This window comes from Rhinolophus hipposideros (genome assembly GCF_964194185.1).
Source record: "Rhinolophus hipposideros genome assembly, chromosome: 3".
Lineage (NCBI taxonomy): Eukaryota > Metazoa > Chordata > Mammalia > Chiroptera > Rhinolophidae > Rhinolophus > Rhinolophus hipposideros.
Window position 1 is genome coordinate 60,452,567 of NC_138049.1, and position 24,762 is coordinate 60,477,328.

Consider the following 24,762-nt stretch of genomic DNA (forward strand, 5'->3'; position numbering starts at 1 on the left):
TTGTACACCTGAAATCTATGTAATTTTACTAACAAATATCACCCAATAAATTAAAAAAAAGAAGAAGAAGAAAACAAAAAAACAAACAAAATAATGAAAATGAAAGATTTTTTTTTCCCTTAAAAGTTCGGACCAAAAATATGGGTACATATTATACATGGGAAAATACAGTGTGTGTATATATATATATATATACACACAAATATATGTATATAAATTATATATATATTTTAAAAATTATACATATATATATATTCATATATAATGTTTTTCCAAGAATAAAAAAAAGTATAGTTCTCTTTCCCTTCATTTTAAGATTAGAGTTTTTATTATTTAAATTTTCCATTTAGATACGGTCTCCTTGAACATTTTAATAGTACTTTCTAGATATTTTCTAGCTTTATGTTGACATATCTTTTTTGAAAAGAGCATTTTAGATATTATAAAACCTTGCTTACTTATAAAATAAGCAAATGTTTGCTGAGTTTTCTTTTTCAGTGTAATTTTTATGGGTTAAGTAGGAGTGTCTTAGAAGTTTATAGAAGTTGGTTCTATTTTATTCTTACTTTAATTTCTCATGTTTACTTAGCTAAGTCTGTTGACCTAGTTATTTAGGTAACTCTTTTACCTTGAACTTAGAAAAATAAACTAAATGTAGTCGACATGCCTTCCACTGCTATGTTTTCAATGCTATAATTATTCTTTAGATAAATTAAAGAAAAATAATTGTTTCAAATTGCCTACTATGAAAAAAATATTGTAATATTGAACCATAAGTTTAGTTATCATGCACTATGGAGTGGAGGTTAAAAAATTCAAATATCTCTGTGATATCTAATTTGCAAAGTAATTGTGAAATATTGTTGAAACTTTTCAAAAGGTTTAGAGATGCTCAAAAAGCCAGTACACAATGTGATATATAGATGATGTATTACAGAACTGTATACCTGAAACCTATGCAATTTTATTAGCAATTGTCACCCCAATAAACTTTAATTGTAAATAAATTAAGAAAAAGTATATGAAGGTAGTAATAGAGGGTGTTGGTTATATTTTAAGGACATTATATTTTAAGGAAATATATTGTAAGGACATATATTTTAATGACACATATTTTTATTACATATATATATATATATATATATATATATATATATATATATATATATACCCACTGTGTATTTATGTGTGTGCACACACACACACACACACACACACACAGAGTGGGTGCCAAAAAAATGTATAAACATTTTAAGAAAGGAAAAAACTGTATTAAAATTGTAATACTCAATATCTACCAATAACAAAAGAGGAATACAAGTCATGTTTGACTTCTGCAACTACAAATTACAAGAGGTGCTCAAAGTGGTTACCATCAGCATAATTTTAATTCAGTTTTCTCCTTTCTTAAAATGTGTATACGTTTTTTTGGCACCCCCTGTATATGTGTATATATACACACATACATACTATTTGTTGGAGTATAAATTAGCGCATCAATTCTCACAATATATTTGGCATATAATAATTAATATTTTGGAGTATTTACTCTTTGCCAAGGTATTTAAAAATTATTCTGATACAGATAGTACCCTTATTTCCGTCTTACAAGTGAGAAAGTGGAGGCATAGGATGATTAAGTAACTTTTCTTAGGTTATGACTATAAGCGTCAAATCCAATTTCAATTCAAGAGTTTTAACTGTTTAGTTCATATGCTTGAAATTTAACTAAAACTTCTTCAAATATTAATAATAAAAGCAAAAAAAATGTACTTGATGTTTGCCCTGAGAATTTCTTAATAAAAGAGAAAAATATGTGAACACAATGTATTTATGTGGTGGTGGGATGTCATTTAAAACGGCAGCCTATTGAATGCAACCTAGATGAGCCACAAAAGGAAATGGTTAAAAAGAAGCATACATCTTTTAAATCAAATACTATGGAAATATTAAATGTTATTCTATAATATAATAGCTAAAGATATGGAGACTTGTTTATAATTTGTTTTTAAGACAAAATAGCAGGTTACCTCACAGCAGGTACAGTGCAAACCTAATTTTATATATGTCTACACCCAAGTGTTAACTGTGGTTATCTTGGGAAGCTAGCATTTCAAGTGTTTTTGTTTTGTTTTGTCACATTCTCCTTTCTACGTTGCTGTAGTTTTGAAATTCTTAGAAAAGATAGTTGTAGCTTTTATGTCAGAATAAAATATTAATTCAAAATTTTCAATGAAGGCAGCTCACATCTTCCAATGTTTGGCAAGAGGTCCTAAGAAAGATTAATGTTTATCTATAGTTATGTCCTTCTCAATGAATTTTTCAACAGATTAACAAATTATGGGCAAGATACATTATAGCTGAATTAAAGAAAGCAAAGCATTCTGCCTATTCAATGAAATCTAAGACCACCACGTGGTAAAGGCTGATTGTTTACTGGTTTTATCATTTCTTTAATAACACTGACCCTACCAGGTGGTGACTTTTCTAGGTGGGTTTGGGATATATAATGTGACAACCTCATTTTGAATAGAAGCAATGTGCAGAAGTGCTTAAGGTGAATAAAGCCAAATATTGTTAGTTTTACTTTATACTTCTGGAAAAAACACTGGATTCAAAATTGATACACTATTAATTTTAGTAACAATGTGAATCAAAACTAGTCATTTGTATATCTTTGTGTTCAAAACCAGCAGCACATTGTAAAAAATTATCCATAAATGATTAAGATATGTTGCTATAGCAACTTCTTATTTACTGTAAGCTGTTAATACAACTAGAGTATAGCAGATATGTGTTTGAAATGGTCTCTGTGATAAAAGTAGAAGTTGACTTTTTTGCACTTTAGGACGAATGTGTTTCAGATATTTTATAACATTAGAATGCTAAAGAAAAAATGATATTTGTTGTAGTTCTGAAGCACAAATATCTGCACAAAGTGTTTCTTTTCACTTTAATTTTGTCCAGTAATTGCAATGAGGCAGTGCCTTGCAATTATCTTTTATTGAGTGAAAGAATAAATGAATTTAGGGATGGTTAAATATACAATGCTCTTTAAGTCGAATGAAAGAGTTCATGTTTTTATTCATAATTATGTATGACAAGCTATAAGGGAGACCCGATAAATACTGAGTCAACTTCAAGTTCCTTCATCACATCTATTACTTGACCAGAGACTATGTAAATCTCAGTCTCTACCCTCCCCTATGTATTCCCTCAGTCTTTGTCTAATTCTATCTTCTGATACTATCTACCTCTAGGATGAATGTCATACATAACATGGAAATCAAGAGGACATAAATAGTTCAGAAGAAGTAAAATGCTAACTGAATCAGATATATCTAAGAAGTGGAGTAATGTAAAGGGCAGGAAAATATCTCAGGAATTTGACAATAATCATGCAATTGTAATAGTGTAAATTTATTGAAAAGGTGCAAGAAAAAAATTGCATTGAAAATTAATTCAAGGTGAGCAAATAGAAAAAAAAATTCATATAATCTTTTGTGAGGTTTACTTTTATTGGGAATGGAAAAATAAGAGTATAACTTAAGGGTGATGGAAGTTAGGATAACTTCTATAGGAGAACATGTTTAACTAAATGTTAGAAAAATCCAGCAGACTGGAAGAGATTGACAATATAGGAAAAGGAAAGAACGCACATAAAATTTCATACTTTAAGAAGATTAAAGGGGAAAAGATTACTAGCACATTTGCAAGGAGTGGCCTTTGAAAATAAGAAGTATTTTTTTTCCTTGATTGATACTTTAATTTTTAATCGGATCTGAAAAATCTTCATAGAAAGCTATGATGGCTTGATTTAGGATCATCCCCAGCTCCTAAGCTCTGAGGTAGCTGGCCTACTAGTGAGCAACCCAACCTTTCTTCTGAGTTAGAGAGTTTGAAGTAATTCTACCTCTTTTCTTTGAACTTCGTTCCTAGGTTCCCTCTCATTGATTAGAAGATGAGTCTATGGGTGGCAGCATGAGCTTTCTTATTCATCAACCATATCATATCCAAACTTATAGTGTTCTTTATGTACAGAGGAAACGCATTCTTATGAGAACGTTCATCTCAGGTAGAAAATTAATCTGCCACATCGTGTCCCATAATGTGCTTACAAAATGGTTATGTTTTGAATTCTTCACTTAGAGAATCATAATCAGGGAATTGTTTGATACTGTGAGGGATAAAAAAGACTCAATCAGATCCCAAACACTTTATTTTCTATGGTACTGTTGGCACTCCCTGCATCTATATATCATGTGAATACCCCAGCATAGGCATCAGAGCTTCCACTCTGGTTGTATCTTCATCTCTGGTTGTATCCACTTTACATTCATTAATCTTGTCTGTGAATACTTTAAAAAAAAAACAAAAAACAACTCACGGTCCAGACATAGGACAGTAAGATATGATGTTGCATTATTTGTCACACAATCCTTATTTTGTACTTTGGAACAAAGAAACAAAAGTAAACACAATCAACAAAATAAGCTGTGCAGCCTATCATACCCCCATCTATATGGGCATATATGCCATTTTACAAATAATATCTCTTTTGATGGTACACATTATCATCATGAGTTTTGGTGTGTTTACAATCTTATCTGAGAATCCTCAGGGTTTCTAAGCATAAAAACAGTTGTACTCTCTTCTCTTCTCTTACATTTTTTGATATTTCTTGACATAGCATTATTCTTTGCAAATTTAACAAACCACATCTTGCAAAACAGATACCCGCAACTGAGAAAACCTTAGTGAACTATGTTATAACAATAGAAATACAGAAGACAAATATAGATACAGTTAGGGTTGTAGATGTATTGATGGCAAAATGGGGATGATTCCTTCTGATGACTTATTTTCTAAATTGTCCTACTGGATTATAAGATAAAAATGGGCCTGCCATGGAGTGCCCTTGAATAGCCCTTAACTAAGTGTCCTTAATAGTCCTTAGGACATTAGTTCAGAAATTGTCTGAGCTGAAAATTTAGCCACATTAATCCCCAGATTTCAAAGACACAACTAGTTTTGGAGGAAATCTATTTTTAAAATAAGAGATTTTAACTTAAAAGGAAAAATAAAAATCAAAGCATTGTAAAAAATATTGAATTTTAGTTAATGATATGGATATTAATAATTTTTGCATGGAAGCATAATGATGTCTGTAACCTTGAAAAGCACCAAAACAAAACAAGCAAACAAACAAAATTATAGACTGATGGAGAAAGATACACAAGTAATAATTCCTGGGTAATATAATGTTAGTTACAGAATCTAGATGGTGGGAATAGGACTCTTCACAGTCAATTCTTTGAACATTTCTGTGTGTTTGTAATGTTTCATAGTAAGATGTTAGAAAAATAAAGCACATCTGCACTACAAATGAAATACAGAGACTTAGGTAAATAATCACATTATTGATTATATTTACTGATAAATATCACTAAACTTACTTATGCCTAGATACACACTGCTTACTTTTGCTCCAGCAACTACCACTGATTTAATTCCATCTCTATAACTTGACAAATCTAATTATTCTCTAAATCTACTAATTCTAAAATATAGAAAAAGTCAGTAAATAAAATGGAACAAAGAGGCTTTGGATTTTCTCAATCAATAAAATCTTATACATTGATTAATTACATGATGAACTCAAGCAGTCAATTTGATTTAACTTGTTTGTTACTTGGAAGAAAAGGTAACTGTCCATTTGTCTCTACCTTTAGGGAGAAAGATTGAGATTTAACCACTTTTGGAAATAAAGTTTAATATATAGTGGTGCCTATTGTATGGCAGAAATATAAATTTCTAACTTAGAAATTTTACAGGTTAATTCAGAGGCAGAATCATGAATTTGGTAAATTATCTTTTTGTCTTTTTAAAATGAAACTCCTTTCTTAACTCTAATTGCTCCTATGTCTTATCTGCAAAAAAGCACCCCAAATCTTCAGAAAAAAATCTAATTTGGCAAGCCCTGTTATAATACACATAATATTTATGTTCTTTGTAGAAAAAAATTAGAAAATATAGAGAAATAAAAATAAGACAAAATATAATTTCACTAGAGGACCCTCATTTCCCCCCCATAATTTTGAAGTGCATTTGTCAACATTCTGTGTATATCTGCATTTATAAAATAACTATCAATTTATAACATTTTACCATTTTTAGTTAATTACTGTGTTTCCCTGAAAATAAGATCTATCCTAAAAATAAGCCCCAGTGAAGATCGTCAGCCAGACGGACACATTTAGTACGTGATGACGATGTTCCAGAAGATGACGTGACTGTATTTTAGTAAACGTAGATTGTTGTACGTGAAAAAATAAGACATTCCCTGAAAATACACCCTAATGAGTCTTTTGGAGCAAAAATTAATATAAGACCCAGTCTTCTTTTCGGGGAAACAGAAAATGTAAAAGTGGGATGGTTTGAAGATGGAAATTATGCATGCTGCAAAAGAAATCTACTTACCTCAATTAATAGTTTTCTAATGTTGGTCTATTCCAAAGAACAAGTGTGAAATATCAATCTAAAAATTGAGATATAATTTTCAATTTTTGCAACATATATTTAACTTGCTGAGAATTGCCTCCCTTCATGTAGTGTATATATCAGTATGTGAGTTTCATATTTCTGATTTTTTTAACAATCTGTTAGATGCACATTAATGAAAGTAGTTGACGGCCTTTCTAGTTATTCCAATGAACAGTCATGAACATATATCTGGCTACTGTTCCAGTCATTTGTTTACTACGAACTCCTTGAAAATAAATTGCTAGAGTAAAGAGAGTGTAAGTTTGTAAAAATCTCCTTTAAAAATAGTTGCACAAATTTAACTTACACTAAAAATGAATATTAGTTCCTAGTATCTTGCTCCCTAGCCAACACTGGGTATTATCCCTATTTTTTGTGTGTGAACTGAAAGACAATGTTCTTTAACAACCTTGAAGTAAAGTATTTATATATATATATATATATATATATATATATATATATATATATATATATATATATATATATATATATATATATATATATAGTTTTCATGTTAGAATTCAAGTGCAAAACACTGAGTTAATCATGTTTTTCAGTGTATGGCACTCTGTCTTTCTTGGTCCATGCAACTTTCTTCATTCTTTTTTTTTAATTAAAATTTAAACTAAGTATTTTTCCCCTCTTTTCCCATTCTTCTGCACTTTCCAATTAGAAAACTCTTCTAATAGGTTTATTTTGTATTCTTTTTCCTGTGTGTGTCTGTGTGTGTGTATACCCAAACACTCTTTCAATATTCATTGTTTCTTTTCCACTTAGCATTATATTTAAGACCTATTAATATTTATACATGTTTTTATTGTCTAGTCTTCCAACTGCTATGCTCCCTAGTGAAATTGTACCACCTCTATACACAAAGTTTTCTAGTGTTGGGACCAAAGTCACATCTATAACCTGGAACTTCAAATACGTTGTGATGAGTAGTCTTGACACAGGCCCTGACGTGAAGTTTTGTGAGAATTCCTCGAGGACCTATGCCCAGGAGCCGATGTGCTGAGTTCTAAACCGGGGATGGTGGCAGCATCCACATTCCCAGCCACATGAGGACACCCAAATTCATACTTTCCACCAGTGTAAATTCTTCCATTCTTATGGAAGAGGGAAGGCAGTAGAGGGCACCGCTTCCTCTTACGAGAAATCAAGACAATAATAGAGGTCTAAATGACTTCATAAAAAGAAAATCCTTAGCAGAGTGCCTAGCCCATAGTAAGTGCTCAAAAACTTAGCTATTAATATTAATATTTTCTTCTCATTGCTACAAAGAATTAAAAAGATAAACAGAGAAACTTGTAGCATCAATAACAAAAATAATGCAAGGTACTTGCCCCTTCTTATTCTAAATATATATCATTTTCTTATGTCAGCATTTCCTGTTGATCAAGTTCTAACATTCTGAATATTTCATATTACCCATATCCTATTTTAAATAGCTCATTAATGTCTTTTCTGACATTATTACCAGATTCAAATAAACTTTACATCTGCATTTGAAACACTGACTCTAATGCCATAGTCTCTCACTTAAGACTAATCTTTCCTTCATTTCTTGACATTGAGAAAGGCCAAATTAATATATTTGGAAAAAGTCCCAACAGGAAAGAGATTTAGAAATAGATAAATGGTTCTGACACAATTATTAAAATGTCTAAAGTCACCTTTTCCTGTGACATTTAAACTGGCAGCTCTTAAATTATTTTCCTCAAAGCTACAAACATTTTACATAAATATTTAATATTGAAAGTTACAATTAATAGAATTTTTAGACTATAGACTTAAGTTTAATATTATAAGAACTATTAAAAGAAATGTTAACGTGTTTATCTCATTTTTAAAAATTGCTTTCTTACCTTTTTTTGATATTATTGCAAATCTCAAATTTTTAGTTTTGAGTTTCCCTTTCTATATTAAAGCACCAGACAGAAATGAATTCAGTGGAGTGGCTTTAAAGTGTGATGACTGAAGTCTGATTTGAATGAATTTGAGAGATGGAGTTTAGGAAGCAATAGGTCTTAAGTTAAAATGCCCCTAGTAAGAAACAATATAGACGTATTTCAAAGTGATTTGCATTTTTTCATATTAAATCCCAATTGTTCACCTATTACGTTTTTGTGGAACATTTTCACTGTGTAACCAGGGCAGAGAGTAATTGTTTCTCCCTCATCGTGGAACGAGGACAGGAAAAAGATTTGCTGCTGCAGAATATATCCAGTATACAAATTCTGCTCTCTTTGGGATGAATTCTGTCATTTTTCTTACTACCAGAAGAAATATTCAGATACAAATGGAGAGATATTGGTCAAAGAATTAAAGATGAGGGTTTATATATTCTATAAAATATAAAATTATGTCAGGTTAAATTTTGTTATTTTCTGTTTTCTTGTGCCAGTTAAACTAGTTTGAAAATTATGCATTCCATTTCCATTCTAGTAATTTCCCAAAAAATATTAACTAACATACTTAAACTTACAGTTTCCCAGTAATTTAGAACATTTAACTTAGATTTGATTTCTTTCTACTCTTTGGTATTCTTGCCATCTGTTATGTTTAAATCATCTGGAATTCTATTGTATGCTCTCATTTTAAAATATGATTTTTGCACTCAATATTTATTTGATGAAAATGTATTACTAATTTATTTGCTTTATTGGTTGTTTTAGAAAAGTTTTTAGTGAGGTAAATTTCCTGGGTCCTTCTCTGTCTGAATTTTTTTTTCTTTTATTCTTAAATGATCTTTGACTGTGTTGAGAATTCTTCGTTCAGCGCTTTGAAAATGTTGCTCCTTTCTCTTTCTACATCTAGTTTTGCTATTAAGTCTATGGTCAGTGATTCTGTTTTCTTTGGAGGTGATCTGCCGTTCTTTTTTTTTCTAACAATAGTATTTTCTGAGATTTCTCTGTATATGTTTGTCTTAGAAATTTACCATATATCTATCAATTCAACTGTGTTAACATTTTGTTATTTTCTCAAATATTTACATGCATTATTCTGTCTTCCTCTCCCCACATTCCTATTAAAAAATCAAGATGCTTTGACTCTTGACTTCTACCTGTCTACTTTTCTCTTAGGCTTTCCATCCATTTATCCTCTGGGCCAGGGGTGTCAAAACTTTTTTCAATGGTTTTCACCAAGGGCCATATGCGGTAAAATACACAAACAGCCAGGCCACTCACTCGAGATGAAATATGTATTGCCTCACTTGGTTTATTTAAGTAAACTAAATATATTTTTGGAATTTGCTGCGGGCCAATTAACAATGGATTGTGGGCCACAGTTGGCTCACAGGCCGCAGTTTGGTCACCCCTACTCTGGGCCAACCCTATTGGGGGAATTGCCCCAGCCCCGTATGAAAAACTTAGCCCACCAAAACTTTACTTCATATTTAAAACTGACTCTCTCTTAGCTTTTTGAAAATGTTTTCTATCATTTTTAACATTTGTTAAAACTTTACTTCATATTTGAAACTGACTCTCTCTTAGCTTTTTGAAAATGTTTGCTATCATTTTTAACATTTGTTGATGGGAAAAAACTGCCCTTTGTGCCTAAATCAGCTGTCTTAAATCCAGGGTCACTGCCTGTTTTTTGTTTTTTTCCCCTCTATTTTTCACTTTATCATGATATAATGAGTTGAATAGAGATATAATAGAAAGAAAATTTTAAAAAGTGGTTGGACTGTCAAAGTACAATATGTTGTAAACTTGAACTGATGTGGCAACATTTAACAAATGACTGTCACCTACAATATTCAAGGTACTGTTCTAGGCATTTAGGATACATCAGTAAACAAAACAGGAAAAAGTTCTTGCCCACCTGAGGCATTCTAATATCTTTTCTGGTATTTTATTAATACAGTTGCTATAACAGTAGCTATTTTAATATTATGGAGGCTTTTAAATAACAGTATGAAAACTACTTATTTTATATGTTTATTGATTAGCAATGTCTACTACATTTCCACATATAAGTCACCGTACAATGTTTTAGAGAGGCTACACAAATGATCAAAGGAAAATATGAGACCTCACAAGAAATTCCAAACAGCATATCTTAAACCTGTAGCAAAAAGAAAAAGAATATATATATAAAGAATATATATATATAAAGAATATATATATATATAATTTTCATGATATCAGGGTATATATATATATATATATATATATATATATACACACACACATATATATACGGAACACATTCTCAATTAATTATGTACATATTGATTTAGAATTTTTATTTATAATAGATGTATATGTGAAATTTTAGTTACATTACACTATCATATGCTTAATAAATTACACACAAATTATAAAGTTTATAAGCAAATAAAGGTATAATGAATAAAATATGCTTTTAAAATTATTAATGGTATAATATGTCCTCAAAGCAAAAGTTTTTCACATTTTGGACTCTCTGATTTTAATAATTTTGCTAATAAAGTACTTTCAAATTACCATTGAATATTTGATAAATGCTACCTGTTTGTGACACCCACCCCAAGCTTTCAAGATCTCTGTTGCCATGTACCCCTCTAACGGTGCCATCACTAGGCACCTGTCTTTACTGGCTCAGAGCCTACAGGTTGACTCCTACCATCTGGGGTTTGTTGCTTCCATGTTCCAGGTCCACTGAAATGTATACCATGTCCTCTAAACTCTTAGTGTCAGCATTCTGATATTGTAAATTATTAACTATCTAATGTGATAAACTAATCTGTACTGATGTGATAGGTTTACAAAAACAATTACTAAACAGTAGCATAGAGCTTCTAGATACAGAACACTTTTCTCTCATACATTGAGTCTAAGAATGAGAATTGCAAGTAAAAATTGAATTGTGCTCTTTTTCCCAGTCAATAGAAAAGATATTTTTAGAACAGAAAAAAAGTGGCATTGTGTTTTTTTCTTCATTATTGTTCTTGAATAAACCTTTTCTCCAACACACTTCTGATGCTGCTCAGCATTTATTCAGTACCTTTCCAGACAGGTATTATTAATTACTTTGCCTCATTCAAAATTAAATATTCACAATAATTCATTACATATATTAAAATATTTTTCTGGTGAGAAATTGAAATCAAAATTAAAGTATTTAATCCTATGCTATAATGTATTACTCAAAATTCATTCAGATAACCAGATCCACTAGGAGATTGATCGAGCTATCTATCTATCTATCTATCTATCTATCTATCTATCTATCTATCTATCTACCTATCTACCTACCTACCTACCTACCTACCTACCTATCTATCTGGTTGGTGCAAAAGTAACTGCAGTATAAAAAGTTGAAAGTAATTGCAAAAACACAATTACTTTTGCACTAACCTAATTATCTATCTATCTATCTATCTATCTATCTATCTATCTATCTATCTATCTATCATCATCTATCTCCTCCTGAATTTGTTATTTGTAAGAAGGATTTGACCTCACAAACTTGTGGGAATGGTTAAACAGTCTCTGCAAAGCTGCTATCTTGGTCTTAGAAGGTGGAGCTTGACTTCCTCAGACAGGTAGTGGAAAAAGGAAGATGGGTGTAATAGGAGGTAGAGCCAGGAAAACCTGGAGCCTACAAGAATGTTCTGTGTGCCACTTGGACAGAATAAAACCACTTTAGTATTTGCTCCCTTTGACCTTGATGGTACCGATGTCTTGCAGAAGTTCAGGCCATTTGTCACTGAGCTAAACAATCACACCTAGCCCAGCAGTCAAAGAAGCTGAAGGGCACTGTTGAACAGTTGCAAACCCAGCCACTACCAAGGAGCTTAGTCAATGAGTTAGCCACAAAATGTTTGAGCTACAAAACAACTGCTGCTTCCCCTCTTCTCCATAAATCCCTTGCAAGAATCCTTTAACAGTTGACCCTGACTGAAAAAGTACGATAAAGGAAATTCTAGGAAATGAAGTTCAGAGCAGCCAAATTGACACATTATAGTCACCACACATAAAATTCTTCATTGAACTATATTTTGTTAGTTCTATTGCACCTTTCCAATATGTTCAAAAATACTTAAAGCTGCATTCACGATATCAGGCCACGTTACTTATCTGAGGCTACTAAGTAACATCCCAATAGCCTGCAAGGTAAGGTAGCAGATGAGAGGTAAGCACTAGAATGGTCAATTTGATTTAGTAATCAAATCAGTTTCACTTTTTACTGAGTTGATCATCAGAATGGGTGATTTAATCATAAATATAGGCAAGCTTGAAAGGAATTTTGAAAACTTAGTAATAATTTTAATAGCATTATCTTCAGATAAATAATTAACAGGTGGTTTAAACATCAGATTTTGAAACAATTATTTTTTTTACAATTCAAGGAAACATTCAAGGCATAGCACATCTAGAATTTTAACCTCATGGCATTCTCAGAGGTAAATTGCCTGTCGTTTTTGATTGTGGTGTTTTAGTTGGTCATTATTTATTGTGTCATTTAAAAAATTACATTTATCATCAACACCCAAACAACCAGTAAACTGAACATTTTCCAGAGTAAACTCAAGAAGAGTGTTTGGAAAAAGATTATTTACTCTCATAATAGAATACGGTCTGTAATCCTCTCAACCACCTAAGAAACATAACTACCTAATTTAGTGGGATTGTCTTTATCTTGGACATTAAAATTACCCCTATATTTAAAAAGAATTGAAAAAGAACTTTGGATTCTTAAGTTTAATTTCAGAAGAAAATTAAAGCAATACAAAAAACATTAGGAAAATAGTATATTTGGGTTAAAATCTAGCAATACAAATCTATTAAAACTGTAGTGCTAGTTTTTTCAAATCAGTGTGAAGAGAAAGTGAACAAAAGATGCACTGTTTACATACATAGCCACTTCTGAACTACTTTACTGTTTGAAAATATTTTAAATATATTAAAAACAAGAAGAAAGTAAAATTCATTAATAAGCCCTCTAATTAATATATATTGATTGGTAGATAGGTAGGTAGGTAGTACAAGAGAGAATTAGATACATGGATAGATCATAGCCAAATAGATGATAGATAGATGATATAGATAGATAGGTGATAGATAGATAGATAGATTTGAAGTAGAAATTAATTTTCCATCCTTCTTATTATAAACCTTAGAAGTAACAAATAGTAGTTTCCTGTGTCTTTAGGATAGGTTTTACCCACCACAGTCTTTATGTTGCATGCACAAATAAGTACATACATACACAATTTTTTGTAAACTAAAATGAAATTAGGCTTTACAAAAGCATTCCGCTTAATATGCCATGGACATTTTTCTCAGTCAGTACATAAGGCATATTACAGTGTTTTTTTGTTTTATTTTTCTGATACTCCTATAGCATTGTATTACATGTATTTACCAAAGTTTACTTAACCAGTTTCCTAATTTTGGATATTTTCAGGTTGTTTCCTTTCTGTTGTTGTTTGTTTTACTATATAAGAATCCTGCAGTGGATAACCTTGTATGATAATTTGTAAGATAATTGCTTAATTACTACAAAATAGATTCAGTAAATGAAATTTCTTGATCACATGTTTGCCCACTTTTAATCTAAGTAGAGTTCCCACCTATAGTTTAAAGAAAATCCCTCTGTCCCGACATTTCCAACAGCCTGGAAAAGTATCCATCTAGGTACTAAAATTTATGCTAACTTTATTTTCAAAAAGATTAATTTTTATCATTTTAATTAGCATTTGAAGTGATTATTAAGGTTAAGCATAATTTATGTTTAGTGGCCTGTTGTATTTAATCTTTTATGAATTTGTTACATAATTTACTCATAAAAAACAAACAAACAAACAAACAAACAAAAAACCTTAGGCTAGTCATCTTTTCCTTAGTCATTTGTAAGTACCCCTATGTGCATTTGGGATATTGGCCCGCGTTTGTACTTGTTATAGTATTTTTTTGACTTCTGATATTAAGGAATAAAATTTTAACATATATAAACATGAAATCTAGCAAATAATTATAAAGCATACATCCACCACTGTGTAGAAATCATACTGTCACTGAGATCAAGAAACAGGGCAATCATCTCTGAGGTTCCCCATGTGTCCCTTTCTGACCACGCTCCTCTTTCACCCAGAAAGGCACACCATCTTGACTTTCACATCAATTACTTTTACATCAATTACTCCTTTATTTTCTTAATAGCTTCACTACCTATTTTTGCTTCCAAAAAGACTAATTTCTTTTTCCTGTCCCCTCCCCCACCAATACACACTCAAAGAAAGACTTTGCTCCCCTAGTTACTGCTACTTTTCTTTTTCTTCACTGTCAATATCTCCCTGTACTCTGGATACTGCAAACATGCAATGATTCTTTCATTTCAAAACTGAACAAACCTCTTTGTACTCCCTATTGTCTTCTCCATTTTCATTAAAACTTTCACTTCTCCATTTTCATTAAAACTTTCTATATGTAGTTTCTCATCTGACATTCACTTTCTATTTATTGTGGTAAATATACATAACATATTATATATCATATTAACCATAGTTAAGTACTGCCTAGTGACATTAAGTATGTTCACATTGTTGTGCAACCATCATTACTAACCATCTCCAGAATTATTTTCAGCCTATACTGAAAAGCTGTAGCATTTAAACAATTCCCCCCCCAACCTTCTCCCCTGGAAACCAACATTTGACTATCTTTTTCTATAACTTTGACAATTCTAGGTAATTTATATAAGTGGAATCATATACTGTATGTCATTATTTATATTAAGAAATATGTTCTCTAAAATCATTTGATGTTATATAAGGCAGAATTTTAGAATATTCCAACACCACTTGATGCTGTGAAAGGCAGTATTCTAGATTGTAAGCCTGATGTGGCTAGATTTCATCTTATTATTGCCTGTATCCTTGGTTCCTAGAATAGAATGTTGCACAAAAAAGTTTCTCAGTAAATATTTGTTAAACTTGAATTCGTAAATTATGCATTTTATGCTTCATTATCTATGGTTTAGCTGCGGGTGCATGAAAATTAAACTAGAGCAGTTTGGATGAGTTTAGTCACAACATTTTCATTAGCTCTTTTCCCTCTGGGATATGAATGAAAAGATTAATGCTTCCCAAAATCTGGCATGTGTCAAATTATCTCCTATGGTAGATATTTGAAGAAGGTCCCTGTGATATTTTACCCTGTTCTTATAAAAGTACTTAGGAAAAAATGTCAACATTCAATTATTATTCTGTAAGGGAGATATTTTGGATGGTCGTTACAATTGTTAAAGGCTAGTTATAGCTAGAAAGATATTATAAAAGTATTTTAAGAATCAATGTCCTGGAACTGGATCATATCAGGTTTTATAGACCCCAAAATGTGTAATTTACAACCTCAGTAGCATGGTTTTGATGTGGGTGATAGGACTTTGTCTAATAAACAATCATTGCCAAAATAATGAACATTTAATGTACTTTAGATATTATTAAATATAGAATGAGGAAATGACTGATTAAGAATATTTTAAGTAATTATTTTGAAAATAAATAAAGGTAACCTGGATATAAATGTAAACTTCTAGGCGCACTTGAAAAATGGACATGTGACTCTTTATACTCAATGAAGTGAAAATAGAAGTTCATTATAACCTCTTGTAAGCTTTAAAGCCATAGTGCAATTTATTAAATTCTTTGTTCTAGACTTTGTGGTCATGGAAGCACATACATACACAATTAAAAAAAGTCTTCCTAATCTAGCAACGTAGTGCGTCTTATATAAAAATAATCCCCACTACACATCATTCATAAATTTTGATAAAATAAAGAAATATACATACATCTGTCAAGAAATATGTTCAAGAATATTCACATCAACATTGCTGGAAGCAACGTAAATTTACATCAACAGAAGAATGGATCTATAACATGTAATAATCATACCATGGAATGCTGTACAGCAATGAAAATGAATAAAATTGTGTTACATGTATCCATTCATCTAATTGGATGAATCACAGATATGACATATTAAAGAAAATCAAAGAACAAGTTGTAGAAGAAGAATACATATAGTATAAAACTTTAAAAACATGAAAAACATCCATATAATTATGCATGCACATGTTTATGTGTGCATCTATAAATATGTATGCATTTGTATATGTACATAGGAGCATGAACACACATACACACACAAGTGTGTGTGCATATATATGAGGAAGATTCAATAAATATAGGAAGAAAAAAATCAAATTTAGATTAGTTCAAGTTTTAAATTAGTGAAATTAGTTACTAACTCCGTGTAAGGAGTGAAAGAAATACTACCAAGTAGGAATAAAGCAGGGTTTAAAGTACATTATATTTGTAATATCATATTTCTTATATTTTTATGTCATATTATTTTCATATTCCTAAAATGTCTCATATATTTCACAATATTTTAATACAATTATTAAATAATGGATGCAATTTATTAGAACTACGAAGTGATCTTTCCTTCCTTACCTGTAGTCATCAAGGTAAGAAATACAAATTTTATGGTCCATTCCCATCAAATATAATTGATTATGGGGGAAAAAATAGCAAGAGTATAATATTTGACTTCAAGTACACTGTGGTTAGTCTTCCCAATAGCTGCAGTTTAAAATCCAGGTTTTTAAGAGTAACTTAGAAGATTCTTCACTTTTTGACCTTATCTGACTCTGCAGCCACTTTTTTCATATACCGAATATTGCATCAAATTATCATTATCTCCAAATCACAAATTACAACCTATACTTTGTTGGATTGAGTTGCCTTGTTCTCCTTGGCTACAACAATCCTACATCTTTAAAATGACAATTATTTATTTGTTTGTTTGTTTGTTTGTTTATTTATTTTCTGATGAGGAGTTTTGATTTTATTCCTGAGACCTCAAGAATGGTTAGCGTTTCCTCTAACTGCCTTTGGTTTATGTCTCTGTTCTAGAGGTCACTTGTTCCCCTGACCTTATTCGTGTTCATGTCTATTTTTCTAACTAATGTGTGACTACCTAAAGAGCAGAAGGGGTGATTCTGAGTCTCTAATGCTAGATATTTGAGAACACAATGACCCGAGGATCAAACAGTAGATTCTCCCAAATAATTATTGTGTCATGGCATTCAGAGAATGGACTTCAATAGTTCTAAGTATTTGATGGTGAGAAGAGTGCTTACTCTAAACACCTAAGTAGTTTTCTGCTTCATCTTAGGGAAAATATATACTTCAGAAAAATTTCACTGTTTTGAAAAATAATGGAAAAAGTTCTACTAGTCCAAAAAAATAAAAGGTATGTACTGAAAGGTAGAAGTCTTGTAGCATAGTGGTGGGCTGGGGGCCAGACCTGGAGTGAACTCTATGAATTCTAATCTTGGTTATATCTGAGAGCAGGTTTCATAGTACTTTTCCTGGTTGTAATTTTTTGCCTTAAGTCAATCAGTAAAATAATACTGCCTGATCTTATTTACATTTGGGACCATAAGTATGATTACGTTTGAAACATATCAGTAAGCAGAAACACGGTTGCCTGGAAGAGTTGATAATGAAACTGAAGGTAACTTTTATATTTTTAGAACTATTGCTAGACTATCTTGTAGAATTGAAAACCAACTGCCCAAAATGATCTATGGAAAATGTAAGTGTTCTTTTGAGTTTTCCACAGATTACATGGGAAAGGGAAACTAGAAGAATGAACTTTCCACAACCCAGGAAATTGGGCAGATAATGGCAAAAGTGACCTTATTTTATATTCTCAGCTTGTGAGATCTGAGAAAAACATGAGCTTTCAATTGAATAGAGAAAAGAATTACACACGTTTTTACTATGATATTAAGAAGTCTTTAAAATAGACTTTAAAAAGAGCCTTGTATGAAGGACATTAATTTGTTGACTCTGCATCTATCTGAGGACATGTCATTCCTTCCAGTGGTTACTAGGAAAATGCTACTTGTTTTGTTACTCTTTGATTTCCCTATAGGATTAGATTCATATACCAGTTACCTTTAACATATAAAATAAACAAATGTCCGAACAAATAGAGAAGCCCATGACTAGACACTATATTAGTAATTACATGTTATTTCTTAACTGAGCTTGTAAAAGAGGTGTTTTGGTTATCACCACTTCTACTTCTGAAGAAAACAAGGCTTAGAGAGATCAAATTATGTGCCCCCAAACATCATGGCCTCTTAGAGGTCTGCTGTGAGTTGATGCCATGTCTTATATTCCAGATCCCAACCTCTTTCCTTTGTACCACACTGTGCCAACAGTCTTGATACAAAGAGGAAAACTTTATATGCAGGTTATTTCCATCTAGCCACCTAATTCATGCTTATTTGTGGCCCCTCTTTATGGGTTGCATTTGTATTGTAATTCCCATTTTGTCAATGTCCAAGTTTGGTCCAAGTTGACATTCGTTGAAACCCTTCAATCACTGAGGAAATAATAGCTTTCATGTTTTAAAAGGATCACTTCCCACTCCAAGGCAGGTTGACCTGTATCCTCTCCCCACACTGAAGATCGAGCAGCAGGTGTTTGACTCCAGTGGAACTCCCCAGCTCCCAATCTCAGTCTCTTGCTGCTTTCTGCCTCTTACTCTGAACCCTGAGCCTGACGTTGATTTATTTTTTTGAACATGATCTTCTCAGGTTAACTCTTAATTCTTTGAAATGGAATAGCATAAAAATGTATTTGCTTATAGCCATGACTTGAGACCTTAAACTAAGAGTTCCATTTTCTTTTTCTCATATTCCATCCGCTACCCTGAATTTTAAGAGGAAAGACACAAATTACACCAAAATCAGCTCTATTAAGCTATAGTCTAGTGTGGGACATCATCTTCTGAGTAAACAAGACAAATGTGTTATTTTGCCTTTCTTATAGTACATATACAAAACAAGCTATGTAAAAGAAGCCTCCTGAGAAGATTTTTCAAAGATTAAATGGAGATAGGAATATTTTATTCTCTCCATGACCAACTTGTAAAGAAGGGCTTTGATTGTTTTTTTTTTTTTTTCCCAATAAAGATGAGGGCCTGAACAATGTTTTCTGAAGTTTGGGAGCTCTTCTAGGGTCTGGGGACACTCTTGCTTGAAATTTCTAAATGGCTGCAGTACAGACAAGTGTCTCATAGTGTGTCGTGATGTGCTTAAGTATGGTCTGGAGAGAATGTGGGTAAAAGCCATAACCAGTATCCTGGGGCTCAGGGGTCACAAGAAAAAGGAGTTCCAGGAAGTTTACATTATGAAATGCATAACAGAGTTACAGAGAGAGAGAAAGAGAGAGAGAGAGAGAGAGAGAGAGAGAGAGAGAGAGAAAGGCACTGGAAGAACTACAACACAGGAAATTTACCAAATCAAAAACACTCAAAAGACGACACTGAAGCAACTGCTGGTAGGAGCCCAGGATCAATGTGAAGCTTTCTTTGGAACTGGAAAAGAGGGAAGGAGGCCCTTAGAGTGAATCATCCACAAGAGCGCTATGGCAGCAGGATACCATGTTGAACATCACCTACCTACAGGCACCTAGATCTTGAAGATTTGAGATATCACCAGGGTCAGGCAGGATGAACGCGCTGGTGACTAAAGAGCAGACTGTATTCCTGTTTTCACAGCATAAGGCAGTCTTTTCTGCTGACCATCATACATCCTCTTTTACCGCTTTGTCTGCCCCAGCCAAATAAACCAGGGAGAGAGAAAGCCTACCATCCATCTCTACTCTCTAAGTGATCTTTTTTATTGTAATAGAGTTCTACTCAACTGCTGATAGAAGATTTTTAACTGGACAGCAATGGATCGTAATGAGTACAAACTGAATTTGAGTATTTGCCAAAGAAACATCCAGTTTTAAACTGGATATTATGTTATTGCAAAAAAAGTGATTGGACTTTTAATATCAATCTGATTCATTTTTCATAGTGGAGGATAAACAAGAAATTGTCAGATGCCAACAAAGCCCTTAGATTTATGTAAATGCACATGGAACATTTAGGCATTAATATAAGCTCATTAGACTATAAGTGCCATATGGGCAGGATTTTCGTCCGAGTTTAGGAGTGTAGAATTCTCAGTGACTAGAATAACACTGGGTCTATGTTAAGTGTTCAATAAATGTTATTGAACAAATGTTTGAATTTTCATGTATCTGATAATGACTAACTTATATCATGTATGACAAATCGTGCAAGATATTAAGAAGCTAAATATCTTGAAAAAGATTTATTCTGATAAATTTAATAATGTACACAAAATAAACAAATTGCTTGAAAACATAAATTTCCACATTAACACAAGAAATGTAAACTCTGAATTTTCTGGTGTCTGGTAAAGAAATTAAATCTGTAACCCAAATCTTTACACAAAGAAAACAGCAGAACTAAGTGGTATCACTAGTAAATTTTTTCAAATATTTAAAGAAGGAAAAGGTTATACTAATTTTAAAAGGCTTCCTTCATAAAATAGAGAAAGAGGAAATAATTCCCAATTAATTTTATGAAACTATAATAAGCTTGAAACTAAAGCCTGATAACAACAAAGAAATTTGACAGACCAATAGGTCTCATGAATATATACACAAAAGTACTAAACACAGTATTTGCAATTTGAATTCCTATGCAAATAGTACAAGTTCATCCTGAGTAAATGAGATTTATTCCAGAATTTAAAATTTAGTTTATCATTCAAAATTAATCAATACATTTACCCTATCAACATAATAAAAAGAATAACAAGTAATTACTTCAACAAATGAAGAATATAAATTTAATAAACTCTAACATCCATTTACGATTTTAAAAATCTCAAATTGAGAGTAAAAGAGAGCTATCGCTTCTTAATATGTTATAGGATACCTACTAAAAACAAATACCTAAAATTATATTTAATAGTAAAATATTAAATGCTTCTCCTCTAAGCCAGGAATAAGCAAGAATGTGCACAATAACATTTTAGTCACAATTGTAATGGTGATCCTAGACAGTGCAAAAAGGCAATTAAAAAATGAAAATGTGTATACATTGAAAAAGAAGTAAAATTTTAATTTTTGTCAATGGCATGGTTATGTATTTAGAAAATTCAGAAGAACCTATAAGCCATTAGAAGTAATAACTGAATTTAAAAGTGTTACTGGATGTCATGTCAATATAGAAAATATTGTGTTTCTGTGTATTTACAACAATTTAAAAATAAACTTGAGAAATAACATGATTTCTCAAATACCAGATATTATCAAATACCTAATAACAGAATACAGAATAACAGAATAACAGAATAACAGAAATGTGTAAGACGTCTTCATTAAAACTATAAAATATCACTGATAGAAAATAAAATAGTTTTAAATAAATAGGAAAATATACCTTGTTCATATAGTTCTAATGTGCTAATTTCCCCCTGATTAATCTAGAAATTCAACACAGTCCCCCCAAAATGGATAATTTTTGTGGAGATATGTGTGAAAATTAAGTTGAATCTAGTGAAAATTAGAAGACTTTTAATAACTAAGACAAACTTGAAGAAGACAAAGATTAGTTCTTACTATAAAGCTATAGAAAGCAAGACAATGTGGCATGGGTAGATGAAGAGGAAAAACCTCTAACTGAATAGTTTAAATTGTTACCACCACTTGCCAGTCTAGTAACTTTATAACAATTCTTCCTAATTATGTTTTCTGTCTGGGCTACAATAAATTAGGAAACTCATCACATGTTTCCTCCACCAAGATCAACAATATGTATGTAAAATTTATGCACATTAAAACACAACAAAAATTGGGTAAATGTTACAGATAGACAATTCAAAAATGGATAATTGCAAGTGATTAACAGGATGTATAGTTGTGCTGAAACTCATTGAAAATCAAATAAATGGAAATTAAAACAACAGTGAGATCCTATTTTATACCCACTAGATTGTTAAAGTTTGTAAATTGGATTTTGACAGGGCTTTAGAAAAATGTGAATATTTTTGCATTGCTGGTTGGACTATATAATAAGTACAATAGAGCAGCCATTGTTGTTTTGAAGATCAAACTCTAAAGATTACATAAATCAAGTATCGAAAAATCCTATGGCCCTGCAGTTCTACTCGTGGGTATATACCTAGGGAAATTCTTACATAGGAGCATAAATGTTCATCTATAAGTTGGTTTGTGGTAATGCAAAGCAGGAAGCACTCTAGATATCCATCTCTGGGGAAACAGAAAAGAAAGCAGTATGTGTACACCATGCAATTCCATCAGACATTAGAAACATCTAAATAGATGCTAATACAGCAACATGCATGCATTGAAAAATGTGATTCTGGCTAAGAGAAAAAAAATCTATATCTCAATAGAATCTAGGAAAATTTCAAATGCATGTATGTAATTAGCAGAAATATGACGTAAGGAAACTAGATACACACCAAACTCATTTAAATGTTTGCCTGTTGATGGGAGAAGAGTATGAGTGAGGATTATGGTGAAAAGAAAGTAACCAAACAAGTATGAAAGGAAAAAGACCTTGAACTGATGATTGTAGTGTTCCACAAAATAGGGAGTTTCATTAATTCAACTTTCTGCCTGCCCTCAAGATTCAAAAAGAAGTAATCAATCAATTAATAATGGCATATCCATACAATGATTCACCAAATATATTCAAGTCGTTGCTGTGTACAAAAATATAAGCCCACTTTGTGGCTTAAAACAATGCACGTTTATTATCTCACAGATTCATGGGTCAGGAACCAGGCAAGGCTTTGTTCAACTCTCTGCTCAGGCCTTCAAGAGACTGCAGGCAGTGTCAGCCAAACTGTATTCTAATGTGGAGGCTTGAGGGGAAGAATCATCTTCTAAGTTCATTTTGGTTGTAGGCAGGAGTACCTTTCTTACAGCTGCATTGGTGAGGCCCGTTTTTCTTGCTAACTGTTGGCAGGGACTCCTCTCAGCTCCTAGAACTGTCCTCATGTCTTTACATCTTGCCCCCTCCATCAGCCTCTGACGACATCACAGCTTCCTTCTCCAAAGCTGTCTGCCAAGACAGTCATGATTACTAAGAAACATAATCATGAATGTGACATCCCTTCATCTTTGCCATATAATGCGACCTAATCAAGGTAATGACAGCCTATTGATTTTGAGCATTCTGTTGGTTAGAGGCTGGTTCTGCCTACACTCAAACACAGTGGATCACATGAGAACATAACTGATCTGGGGTCACTCTAAGGTGTGTCCTCCACACTGTGCAAAGTTTGAAATTAATGAGGCACTTCTAAGTTGCTCTGATTTTTGGACAGATTTCCAGAGTACATGCAGTGAAAAAACAAGGTGACAAACCATGTAAATACATCATAATTTGTTTACTAATTATATGTGGATATGTGTTTAAATTCATAGATGATTTGTAAAAAGATGAACAAGAAACTGGTACTAATGATCCTTTCTGCAGTTACTGAGTTGAAAGGGCATGGAAGATAATGAAACTTAGTAATTATCCTTTTGCATATTTTCAATTTTGTATGTGGTGCCTATAGTAACTTTTCAAGTTGCATATAATAGCTTTTCAGGAAGTAAATAAATAAGATTTCTTATAGGAAACTGTTACTTTAAAAATTGCAAAATAAGAGATTGCATATCATATAAGCTAAAATAATCGGAAACACTTCAGGATCAAAGAGTTTCTTCCTATCAAGACATGAGTATGACAAAGAGTGAAGCAATGTTTGTAATCATGGTCTTTTAAAAATCAAAGCTCTATGTATAAAAGATAAGGTGCTAGTCATCGCATGAAAGCACATGTTAGGAGACTAATGAAAATATAAGTTAATTAATAATTGATAAATTCTATGAATAAATAGTTTTTAAAATTCCTCTAAATAGGAATGTGACAACTTATCTTACCATCAGTACTTTGAGGAGTAACATCTGTTCTATATATTTTAAGAATCACTCTAGTTTAAGAAGGTGTACGGTTGATTAGCATTCAATTTGGATACATTCTAGTATGCTTAGTGAAGTGAAGATGAGATTTATATATTTCAGGCATCATGGAATTGGTATTCTAAGAAACACAGTAACCTCCTATTTCAGGGGTCACCCCGTTATGTTATTGCTGTATTTACATCTCAGAGAGGGTAGAGACCAAGTTTTTCATCTGTGCACTTTCATCATTTTTCAGAGTGATTGGACCTTAATTGGTCCTCAAAAAATATTTGCTAGACATTTGAAAAAAAAGTGTGTTAGAAAGTAGTGAGACTGGTTTCTGCAAAAGTCTGTAAGCGTAA